We start from the raw sequence: 12,522 nt of genomic DNA on the forward strand, positions 1-12,522 counted from the left end.
ATAATTTCTTTACTTATGACTCTCCCAATTTTCAACCTACTCGTTCCATTTCTGTTACAATTAAACTATATAATACATGAATTTGGAAGAACCAACACTGATTTGATTTTATTAACATCTAATTTCATGGTCGGCGACATTTCTAGTTAAAAGATGATCCAGTTAATGGGCTGAAAACTTCTTGATGAAAATCAATCTCAGACAGCCAAGCTAGTTATTAGGACTATCGTCCTTGTTTAAACATACGGATATTCAAATTGCAGATTCATCTACATCTCGTTCTACCATTTCAAGTATCTTCATGTTTCATTTCCATCACTGTCTCCTCTCTTGCGATTTCTGCACAAATTGTACGTAAAACGCAGAAAGTAACGGATAGCTTCCTATAAGAGTTCGCGTAAAGACAGCATAAATTTGCAGCGCGTCGCGACGATGGCATACGTTATACACATATGCCATGCATAAAAATGGTATCCATGATACGCCGACGTGATTTACATAAATATAGTACTCCTGCCTTCCATTACGTCACTACGACGACATAAGGAATCTCTCTTTTCCGACGAGTTCTCCGGAAGCCACAAGTGCGTGGAACGGAAAAAAATCGACGTCAGAACTGTATCGTCAACGATAGGAATAAATTCAAGGATTCACGCGTAACGCATCGATGAAGCGTGTCCTTCGATCTCCATCTTTTCTACATTTTTTTCATCGATCAATGTGATCTTTTTTTCTTTTTTTGTCATCTCCAGTTCGATTTACCTCGCCGAGTAATTATACAATATATCGACGTCATTACGCGTTTGATAAGTTACGTGATATTTAATACTTGACTTTGATGAATTAGCAAATTTTATCTCCCTTCGATCGCGATGAATTATTAATATTGTTTTTCATTCTTATCTTTTCACAAAACGGTGTGTATGTGTAACAGGTATCATTCTGGAAAATCACACGGGAAATGACGAGGAGAATAAGAAATAAACGTCTTCTGCATTGGGGAGATCTTTTTAAATAGAACCTGTATTGTTGACGTCATCTTTTAAAATCGATGGATGAAAAGTTACCTGAGATGACAATATGTAATGAATTAGCCTGCGTGTTCTCTATCTTCCTTTCTATCTAATCTACATAAAATAGACGTTAGAATCCGACATGTGCTAATGCACACTTCGTCGATCGTGTGAAAGAGACCAATGCTATTTCCTTGACCCTTACATTCTAGAACATGAATTTCTTCTCTCTAATGGGAGGTGTATTGTAATATACTAAATCTGGCCTTAAATTCCAAACTAAATGAACTTCGGAAGAAAATCTTATTGAGAGCGATTATAACCAAATATTACAAACATTTTCCTTCGTAAAGAATTCAACGAGCTACAACAAAATTTTCATAGTAAGCTCATCTGAAATCATAGTCAATGATACCGACGTTTGTATAGTTGATACCAATGAGTTTAAAATTCGTTGAGAAAAAGAAAATATCTTATTACTTATTTTTCGTGAAAAGAAATATACAACATTGCTAATTGAGTTTAATGATACAACACGATAAATTAAGGACAGTTTTTCTGCTTTCTCAAATATTATCCAAACTTCAGAGAAATATTTCATTCGCACAGCAATAATTGAAACACAACATCATACGAGACTCTCACAAACCAAACTGACTAACTTTTTATTAATTTCTTAATTTCGTTACATACGTACACGATTAACATTCGATTCTCAAGAAACAGACGATATACTTCCGTAAGATGACATAAATAATGGTGAATTCCGAAGTGAATTTAACTAACGATCATCTTTTTCATACTTTTCAATTCGACAATTTATCTATTGAGAACGTGGCCTGCGAACGTGCGAACGCTACCTATGAACAACCTGACAACGTGCGAACGTTGTCTGCGAACGTGGCCAACGAATTTTGATTTTTGTCCCAAATTCTCAATGAAATGCCGCACTGTGGAACGCTTGGCAAAACGAAATAAGCAGAGCAAAGAGAGATAGAAACGGTAGCGATGGTACGGGGTTCGCGACAAAGCGGGGCATGGGGTAGGAAAAAAATATCGAAGGTAGCGTCCCTCGAAAATAAAATCGGTTTTCCGATAACTGGTTATTTGCTCGCACAAGTGGCTCGCTGACTGGGCGAGCACATCGGAAGCGGTTTTCGCGTGTAATATTATCGAGTTATCGGCGGCAGAGGGGGGCATTGATCGGCTGCCGGAGGGACAGGGAGGAGAGGAAAGAGACGGGTGGAGGAGACAGCCAGAGAGGGTGGAGGAGGTGGAGTAGGTGGATGCGGAGGAATAGGGTGGGTGGAGAGGGCTAGGCGAGCGTGCACTGCACGAGCACAATATATCCGCGTGATTACAATATGTCGGGGCTCGAGAGACCAATATCAACCTGAAGTCGGCTCAGCCAATGCTAATAATCCCTATTGTTGGTGCCTCCACTCGACTGCCTCTCGCGATCGGATACATCTTGTTTCGAAATTTCGAATTGCCTCGTCGTTGCGTCCACCTACCGATCTTCTCTATCTTCCCGCGAGCGTCCTCCATTCAGTATCGTGGAATTTTTTTCCACGCAACGTTTTGCATCGAGGATCGCTGCTGAAATTGTTTGACGTGGGCTTGAGATAGTTGTTTTGTGGAGTATTAAATACTTTCCTTTTGAAAAACGCGTGTCGTTGGAGGGAAGTTTGAAGGTATAAAGTTTCCAGGCTGGATTTTTTCAAGTCGATAGTCATATTGTGGATATTCTAAAGTATTAAAGTAGCATTCCCATTCGAAAGAGTTTAATAATTAAATACATATCAAGTATACCAGTCGAGTGTACATTAAATATAGCGACTTTTGATTTTAAATAAATGATGAAGGATAAAACATTTATGTATTTACGTATTAACGTACATCAATCTTTCTCGACTACTTTAAAATAAGACAATAGAACAAGCTTACAAATCTAAAAATTATTCCTTTCTACAGAACGATTTTATCAGAAAATTATGACAAAGTATTTCATAAGAAAGATGAAAATTAATTCTTCCCATAAATACATCGCACGTTTGATCTCAGGTGTCAAGTAACCACTTGAACTTTGATAAAATGTGTAATAATGTAACGATTGGAATTAATATCAATAGTTAGCGTAACAATCGAGCAGCAAATTGCAACAATTTTCTTATAATCTGACCAGCGATCGTTGGACAGAGATTGCATTAATTGAGCAATCCGTTTGTTACATTGCAGTGCGTGCCGTTAAAAGACGGGCCATAATGGTCAGGTATAAACGACGAAAGAAACGAGACTTGTCCTCGACGTTTATCCCTGGCGTCGGCAAGCCAGGCCTCCTTTCACACGTCCCACACGAAAGACGACGAAGCTCGATCTCTTTCAAAACAATTACGCATTCTTCAACGCCAGTTCTCCCACGTCGACATTATCGTCTTGCTGCAATGTTCTCTCCAGGCTTGCCTACACTATTTTCAGAAAAGACCACGGAAGGCTCGACGTTTACTGCTCATCATTCTTACCGAATTGTTTGTTAAGAAACAGATCCCTTTGTTGTTAAATTACTTTAATTCGATGACCTTTTAGAATCTGTATTCGGAGTAATTTTATTGTTATGGGGTCTCCATAAATACACTTTCAGTACTTTTGTAGTAATAGTAATTGCTATTAATAACAAGTCTTTTGTCTGTTTCAGATTTTGAAAGGAAAATGTAGAACTCCTCGTGCAGATGTTACAGCAATGTAAGTATAAACAATGTGTAATATTATTATAAAATTTTTACAAAAATATTAAAAACAAGTATTAAATATTAAAATATTGTTGTTATTAACATAATTGAATACTATTATACAACGTACAACAATAGTTGCATGAAAGGTATGAATACGAAGTTTTATGTTTAGATCACAAATTCTCATTTTTTAATAAATAGAAAGACGTATATTGTTTTAACAAAATTTCCAACAGAACATCCTCAGTGTGCTCAATCTTAAGAAGTTTATTAACGAAAGAAGAATACGATTGAGTCGAAAATGATCGGAGGTTTAATTATTAATTGCATCATAAAAAGAATATAAAGAGAATTCTATTTTATACGAAGATTAATAATACTATTTTCCACATAGTCTATATCTTATCAAGAAGTGATAATTACAATACAATCAATTTCACCAACGCACTGGCACAAAACGCAAATATAATTCATACAAAATTCCACCCAAGTAGTCATCTACCGTCATATTTCACGTGATTTAATTACAATTTTAAGAACCGAACATTAATCTCCATAACAACTAGACAGAAATTTCGAAGATACCAACCTTCACCGGTCGAAATGATGGCAATCGAATATCTCTCGTTTAATTCGCCCAGCTAACCATACCAAAGACGATACCTAACGCGTTCATCCACCGTGTGCATATATGTAACTACATCGTCCCATTTTCAGTCTACAAATTGAGCTCGTTAATCTCTTTCGAGAGTCGCGATGTGATTTTTTATGGTTGTTCTCCGGTTGTAATCGCGGGTTCATATTTAATTCCAGCTGCGTGAAGGCCAGTTTTTCGCGATACAAAGACCCACTATCGAGTAACGTTCGGTGATCAAATAAAAGGGGTGGCAATTTCCGGCGCGCGTAACGAGCAATTGAAAAGCTGCACTACGAGGGTTTAATTAATAACGATTAATTCGACCGATCGGGTTTCTCGAACGACTTTTAAAGGTACATAAGGATTTAATTGGACGTTTGTATCGTACTTTACAAAGACGCGCGTTCGATCAGGGACCAGTAATTTAAATTCAATCTATTCCGGATCGAGTGTCTTGGTCACGCTATATCCTCGATTACGAAAAGGTGACTTCGATGCTTATCGCGGTGAAACGTACAGTCTGATAAGAGCTGGTCATTGGCTCGTTAATCAGCACGCAAGCCGATAGTTGCGAGAGGCGTGTTCAATTAGCTCCGACTATAATATTAATGAATATTAGCGACGGTGTACAAGGAGAGTCGGTCGTGCGTTTCGCTGTCAGAATTTTGCCCAAGGGCTGGAAGCTTCGCTGCTCGAGCTCGGTTCCGTGGTTGGTAGCACTAGCCAGCCATTAAACGTACGAGCATGCGAGCTCTGGTGCATGCGATACTTCGTTTCTAATCGTGGCTTTATTCTGAATTATACACGGGTAATTATTGACTGTGCTCGCCTTCGACTTTTACAAGGTAACGAGGAAGTGAGTCTGGTAAATTAATTCGATGTTTCAGAACTAGCTTCTTTAGCTTGGTTTGTTTCGTTTTAGATTTCACGTAGTTATTAGGAGATGTATTGAAATTATTCGAAGGTTAACGAACGCTTAAGAGGAAAAAGTTTCGTAAACGAATGTGTCTTTTTATATATGCAGGCCACGAGGAAATGATATGGTTTGGCAGACAAATAGTTTATATAATTACGAATTTATATAATTTTATAGCTTATATAGTTCTTATTTAAATTGTAAGGGATTCATATAATACAAAATGTCCACTGATACTCCCTAACACCTACTTATAATTGTTCGTTCCTATACCAAAGGATACGTAGGTCTCAATACGTAGGAGTTTATATTCTGATAAATAGATTCAACTGGTGGGAGTTCATTTAGTCAGACAGTAACTCAGATTTCGTTCAGATATAGATAAAGTTTATAAATAAAATTCCATTGTATTAGTATAAATATTATAGATAATATCATAGGTTCGTTATAAATTCATATTACAGAAATGGAATTTTTAATTAATAGGCAACAAATAAAATATTACAGAGGATTAATATAGATGTTTATCGTTCAATAATTAATACGGAAAGCAATAAAAAATAGTTTAGATTAGTATTAATGTTATACTTCCTAGATATAAAATGATAACGTAAATGGAGTAACGCATGATTATGGAGCTACTTATAAGCTGGTGAATTTATAAGAATTAAATTACGAGCTTTTGAATTACATTTGAAAATCTTGAAAAACTTACACGTTATTCTCTAATGATAACAATAATAACCTCTTCGAGAATTCATTCCGTATATTAAGTGTCTAAGTCAGACTCGTGTTTTTTCATGAGATTACATGACCATTCTGATCTGTATAAATTATAGTGCTATTATGTTGATGTACTTAGTTGAATAATAAGCGAAGATGCTGATCGATGCTAATGTATGGTAACTTTTTTAAGTATTCCATTGTACAGTGTGGTTGAAAAATTTGGAGGAAAATTAGCAAGAATACAACAAAGAACACCAATTTCATAAAAATTTCAACATAAGCTTGTTATTCGTAATATCATCCTTTGATTGTTTGGTTAATATAATTTACGTATAAATTAATATAAGATAAAAAAAAACATTAAAAATAATATTTTTTGAATAGAAAATATTTAAGTAAGTCGCGTAATTCATTAATTTCACTTAAGACAATCGAATTAACTGCGAAAATAAAAACTTTTTCGTTACTTAATACGATCTAAATACAGTACTATGATTAGCGAAAATAAATCAAAATAATATTATAGTCGTTAGAAACACGAAACTATAATTTTAGTATAGAAGAGATGAGATAAAAAAATATGTAAAGAATTCCATTGATCATTGAAAATTTCACAATTTCTAATCTCATTAATAATATATCAAAGATACGAAAATGTTTACATCGATTGATTTCTCGGAATCGTCAACGTTTTAGCAGATAAAAAAGAAATTGTTAGTATTGTGTGTTTACTTTCACTAAGCGTATGGTTATTTCGACAATAGCTGTGTGGGAAGTAATTACTAGGTATACATTACGGTTCGATGCACGACGAAAACAGCGGTTTCAGTATATCTGGCAGTAAATATTGTTGAGTTAGCGGCAATTGTGGCTCGGGGAGGCATAATACCAGTACTTATACCCGGCATGAAATAATTGTTACGGCCTGCAGTCTGTATTTTTGCGGTAAACAGTCACTTCTTGAGTTTGTAATTCAGGAAGGATGCCCATTGTCCTGCTCGAGAAATGTAGTTTACAAATTGAACCTTGTTGTGCTTTTATAACTATAATTTTTGAAGTAATGTAAATTTAGAAAATCGTTTCCTCTGATTTCATGATAAAAACGTACAGGTTACATCACAGCTTACCGAAGTGTGGATCGCGTTAAATATTAAAATATCAGAGTAGCTAACATGTTCGTTAGAAGACTTTTACACGTCGAGAAGACGTAGGATGAACAATTCAAAGTCGATTCAGTTAAAGATCATGCGAAGTAATTCTCACAAACTAGAAATAATAATTTATTTTTAATTTCCCTCAGCTTGCAGATCAATTAGCTTCTGAAACTGGATCCTGTTCCAGATATTTCTTTGCGTGAAACAATTGTGAATAAATGTACAAACATTTAACAATAAAAATATAATATCTTTTTGTATTTCACTTTAGATCTTTCATTTATGTTTCACTTTATCTAGATAAAAAATCTCTTAGAAGTCTAAGAAGCATAAAAGTTTCACTTTGAACTTTTCCATTAATTTCGTAATTTTTTAAGCGAAGAATACTCTCAACATTTAATTAACAATAAATCACAGCACTTTGAACTGTCCAATAAGCTTCTTCTTAGTTTGAAACTCTATCAGTTCTACAATTATCGACGACTAAAACGTAATAGCTTGTACCAAAGAAGTCAAAATGAAAGATATCTGACAAAATATATAGTGCAAGGAAGAAAATAACATTCCATGCATGTAAAAATCTTTTAAAGAAACATTTAAATGGCTAAAAATCACTCTAAAAATTATTTAAAACTATGAATTGCTAACTTCAGCCATTCTGGACGAACTACGTACGTACAATAAATTTTTTACCAATTCTTCCAATACAAACACCTTGATAAAACATCGTGAACTCCAATCACTGCCAAAACATCAAGTTCTTATTCGACCATCCAGATCATCGACACAGAAAGAAATTATTTTTGAAAAAATTTCAACGACAAAGAAGAAAGCAACGTGCAAAAGACCCTTTTATCAGGTATGATATCATAAATGAACGATGTTCCATTTCTCACGCAATTAGGTATCTCGTGCTCGATAACAATCGAGATCCAGTTAGCTCAGAATCAGCGCCGGTTACATGGAAAACTACCGATAGTCAATAAATAGCACGTCGACGATCGTCGAGGCGCATGCAACCGCGTTTCCCTTTGCTATTTCCCACGTGTTTCCCTGGCTTTCCTTCACCCAGTGCCGTAGGATGGAATTCCACCGGTCCGGTATATCGACTCGCTTGTTCACGTTTATCCCACTCGTGATCGGCCTACACGCGCCTAGAATGCACTGAAATAATATGATTATGCTAATCAATCGGGGCGCAGAGGTAAAAGGAGAGGAGGGCTTGGGATTCCATTGAATTATTCCCGGCTAGCTCAACACTAGCTCGCTATAACAATTATCAACCACGGTCCATTCATCTTGATCGACTTTAAAAGACATCGCGTAACTCTTATTGTTACCACCAACGTAGACAATCTTGTTTCTCACGTCTCACTTTTCTTCATCTTTCTGACTCTCTTCCATCTTCTCGTACCAATGGCGGAACACGGGGGAAGGAATGTAATTTACGGGACGATTTGTAACGTATCGGTTGGTGCAACTGTCCGACACAACGAACAGGTATTCAAAGCAGCAACAGGGACGACAGAGCCGATCAGGACAAAGTTGCAAAGCTGGATCGGCGAATTAATGCGAAAAATTCAGGCCAACCTTAGAGCCACGCTGGCCTTGAGGCACTCCTATTTTCCCTCCCTGGGAAAAACTGTATCGATCCCGATGGAAACTTTCTCCTTCGATTCGCTCTGAATGTCAAGACGGGACGGGACGGGATTCTTTCCAGTTCGAGTTTGTCACTTTCGTTTCTGGAAGTTGGAACGTTATCATGTGACTGGTGGTTGGAAACTTGAGACTTGACAGAGATAGACTTCAAAATTCAAATTGGGATTTATGATTATCTATATGTTCCTCTTTCAACAAATAAACTCGTGCAAGTGAGTTATATATCTCTCGAAGAGTTGAACAGAAGTTATGTGCAATGAATGGACCATGGAATTCGAACATTCATAGAACTGGAGTCAACCAGTTTAGATCCTCAACGTTTTCATGGTCAGTATTATATAATTATCAAAATTGAGCTTTTAAGAAGGATAACCCCAATGATTTGAAAATATTGCAAATTGCCTTCATTCCGATCGAATGACACGCTGTGTGTTATCGATATTTTTCCACGACAGATACTGACGTTATATTGTATATTCTAAATACCGATAGTACGAATGTTATATTGATATCAGTATCATAATATTACAGCTCATTGAATATCCATCCTGTACAGTACTCTAATTTCCTACAATTTCAGGTTGAGCACAATTACTCCGCAAAACTCATTTTCCTCTAAAATCAATTGAAACCAATCTAATCTCATTATAAAATTTCGTCAGTGCCATCAATTCATCCAAATGATCCGAAAAGCCACCTACCCGTCAACGTGCAAATCTCTAACCCTGAAGTTACATATCGCGACCGATATTGATACGAAAACTAATTCCGCGTGAAAGGCACGGCACAAGAACTTCACCCGAAGCAAGCGTGTCGTCAGAAATTAGGCAACGATGAGAGCGGAGAAAGTGCCACGGAGGTTTTAACGAGGTTCCTGAAAATTGCGGGCGGATAAAGGTTAACCGCATCGAGATCGGAGTAAAATGGAGAAAGGATCGTTATAGCTCATTAGCCTTATCGTCTGTTGATCGTTTAACCTCACACCTTTCCGCTGGTCCGTGGCCTGGCAAAACATCTATCCATCTATAGGAATATTGGAATTTTAATAGAACAACGTTGTAGTCGAAGCAGGCGCGCAGGGTAACGCGATGCCCTAATTGTGCGATTAAGCCAAGACACAATCGTGGCCCGAGATTCTGGCCGTCACGAAATCATCTTGGGCTCAATGAGAAAAAAAGTCGATCTTCGGCCTCGTATAATAAACAGGGTCCCGTTCTGACGTAAGACAATAAATTCTGCAAACGAGCGAGCTGGCGCGCGCCAACGAATAGAACGAAAAGGTCGCCACACGACCAAACGATCCTCTGCTATTCCCTGCTTGATTTACTATATACCTACGAAAGATCGTGAAGATTATCATCGCTGATTCGACAGACAAGTGAAATAAATGTCAAGACACTGGGACAGAGGTCCGTGAAAATCGGCGTTAAGTTTTCTTTACACTAATGACAGCTTTCTCCGATCCTTCTGTTTTTCCTATTTTCTAATTGTACTCTTCTAGCGAGGTTCGTAATGCTGGATCGAGCAGAGAAGCGAATTATCTGTGTTTGGAAAAGAGAATTTTTGTCTTTCGATGTTATTCTTCGAAGAAGATTTTGCGTTTTATACGAATATATATTATAGAAAGAGGAATTATATGTAACATATTTTGTGATTTGTAAAAATCGTAAAGTTTTGTAAGATAATTCATAGAAGAGGGATAAGCTACTTTTCTGTAGAAGAATAGCTTGACGTTTTATTTTACTCGTTCATTGTTAATTTTGCATAAGGTGGATAGTTTATAGTTTTTCTATTTTATTAGTTAATTGTTAGTTTTTTGTAGAACAGAGGAAGAGAGAATAGTTTGGGTGATTTTTTAAATACCACTTGCGTTATTCAACAAGGATGTAACACTAGATGAAGAAGCAAGAAATAATTTTTCTTTAAAATATTTGTTATGATAGATATTTAGAATTAATTTCTGCAGCTCGTTGACGTAGAAGAATGTTTTGTAGAATATTTCTCATTCTGTTAGAATTACCTTAGAATTCGAAGTCAACCTGAACGAGATCTATCAAATTAAAATATACAATTTCTGTTTACTATTACCTGTCTTAAGATATAAGACGATGAATCACGATACATGATTTTTAATCTGTAATAAATGCAAGAAATTATTAACGAGATAGAAAGGAAAAGTATTTTTTCGTCAGTCAATATTCGAAATGTCATTTTACACGCATGAATTGTCAAACATATTAAGAACGACGATCGCATATCTATCATGCTGGATTTCACTAAACATTGCCGAAGGATCGTCTTATTAAAATAGAGCCTCTATAATCCGATTTCGGATCGAATCTCGAGAAAGCTGACAACGTTCTATCCCAGACCTTATACATTTTAAATCGTCCCTGGGCGTACACGTTCGTCATTTTTGCCGTTTCATTTCCTTCTTTGCTTCGCTCCTTTATATCATCATCTGTACGAGTTAATATTTACATTTATTTCAAATAAACCCGAATATTGATTCGTAACTAGGGGTAATATACTATACTAGTCGTTTTAGGGGTAAAACATATACTAATTAATCATTTATGAAATCGTACTTATAAAATTCTATTTTATTATTATAAATTAAAACTGCACTTATCCGTTAAAGTAAGATAAAAATAAAATATATTCATTTTAATAGATTACGTGGGTGTTGGTGAGATTCAATTTTCCGCAATGTATCACAGCGTTAAAAGCGTTTATTTATGGCACGTTTATTTGCATCTTAAACGTTAGTTTCTTTAAGAGCATTTCCCTTCCAGGCTGTAAATCATAAGTAATAGTGCCTGTTGGTCTCATTAGAACTCCCATTCACATCAAAATATAGCATATTTAGTGTTTGCAAATTTAATGATTTTGAAGGAAACGATTAGTTAGCCAGAAATAGCAAAATGAAATCTTCAACGTGTACGACACAGTTCATAAATCATTTTCATGTTGCGAATTATACCTTGACACAAATATTCGAGAATAATGAAAAGCAAGAATATACGTAAATTTCCGCATGAGTAAGTACTTATTTCAGATAACAATATCTTCTATATTATATGACATTATAATGATCAAGTATATCAAGTAGATTTGTAAATTTGTCCTATCGTGTTTAACCTATACTTAGCTTACTGTATAATATAAATAATAGATAAGATAATATAGATAATTATTCATGAAAGTGTTAATTCATTAAAATGTCTACGTTCTTTCATATCTCTTGCGTAAAAGCACAATTATTCCAAGACATAGTCTATACTTTTCTCAGTCGTTTCCTTCCGTTAGATAGTTTTTAATGCCAATTAATCTTAGCCCGCAAAAGAAACCATTAGACGAGAGGACAGCGTGCTGTCTCCTGTGTAATTGCACGACTACTCGACGACAGATTAATTGCAAGCGTCTCGTTTGTCGTTATTCGCCGAACACCACGGCACGATCCATATTTATGCGTTCGGATGATGCAACAGCACGTGGATACGGATGCCAGTTCTCTCGACACACCTGGTTAGTGGCAATTTAGTATAATTCGTGTCCGGGAGTTTGCAACTCGCCCGCGTCCATCTTCCAGACGTGTTCGTTCTCGTCCTGACACTCGTGGCTATCTTGTTTCCAAGTTAATAGTCTCTTTCGTATTTGAGCGACGTATCTAAATTCCATTGGA

At 36.1% G+C, this 12,522-nt stretch overlaps 1 protein-coding gene across 2 annotated transcripts in view; it reads right to left on the reverse strand.

Annotated features, from left to right (window-relative positions):
• The window catches only part of LOC117235097 (UPF0489 protein C5orf22 homolog), a 1,027,617-nt gene that overhangs the window by 156,292 nt on the left and 858,803 nt on the right, over positions 1-12,522 (reverse strand). The window lies entirely within an intron of this gene.

The sequence above is a fragment of the Bombus vosnesenskii genome, unplaced genomic scaffold (assembly GCF_011952255.1).
Source record: "Bombus vosnesenskii isolate JDL3184/JDL3185 unplaced genomic scaffold, Bvos_JDL3184-5_v1.1 scf7180000013314, whole genome shotgun sequence".
NCBI classification, from domain to species: Eukaryota; Metazoa; Arthropoda; class Insecta; order Hymenoptera; family Apidae; genus Bombus; species Bombus vosnesenskii.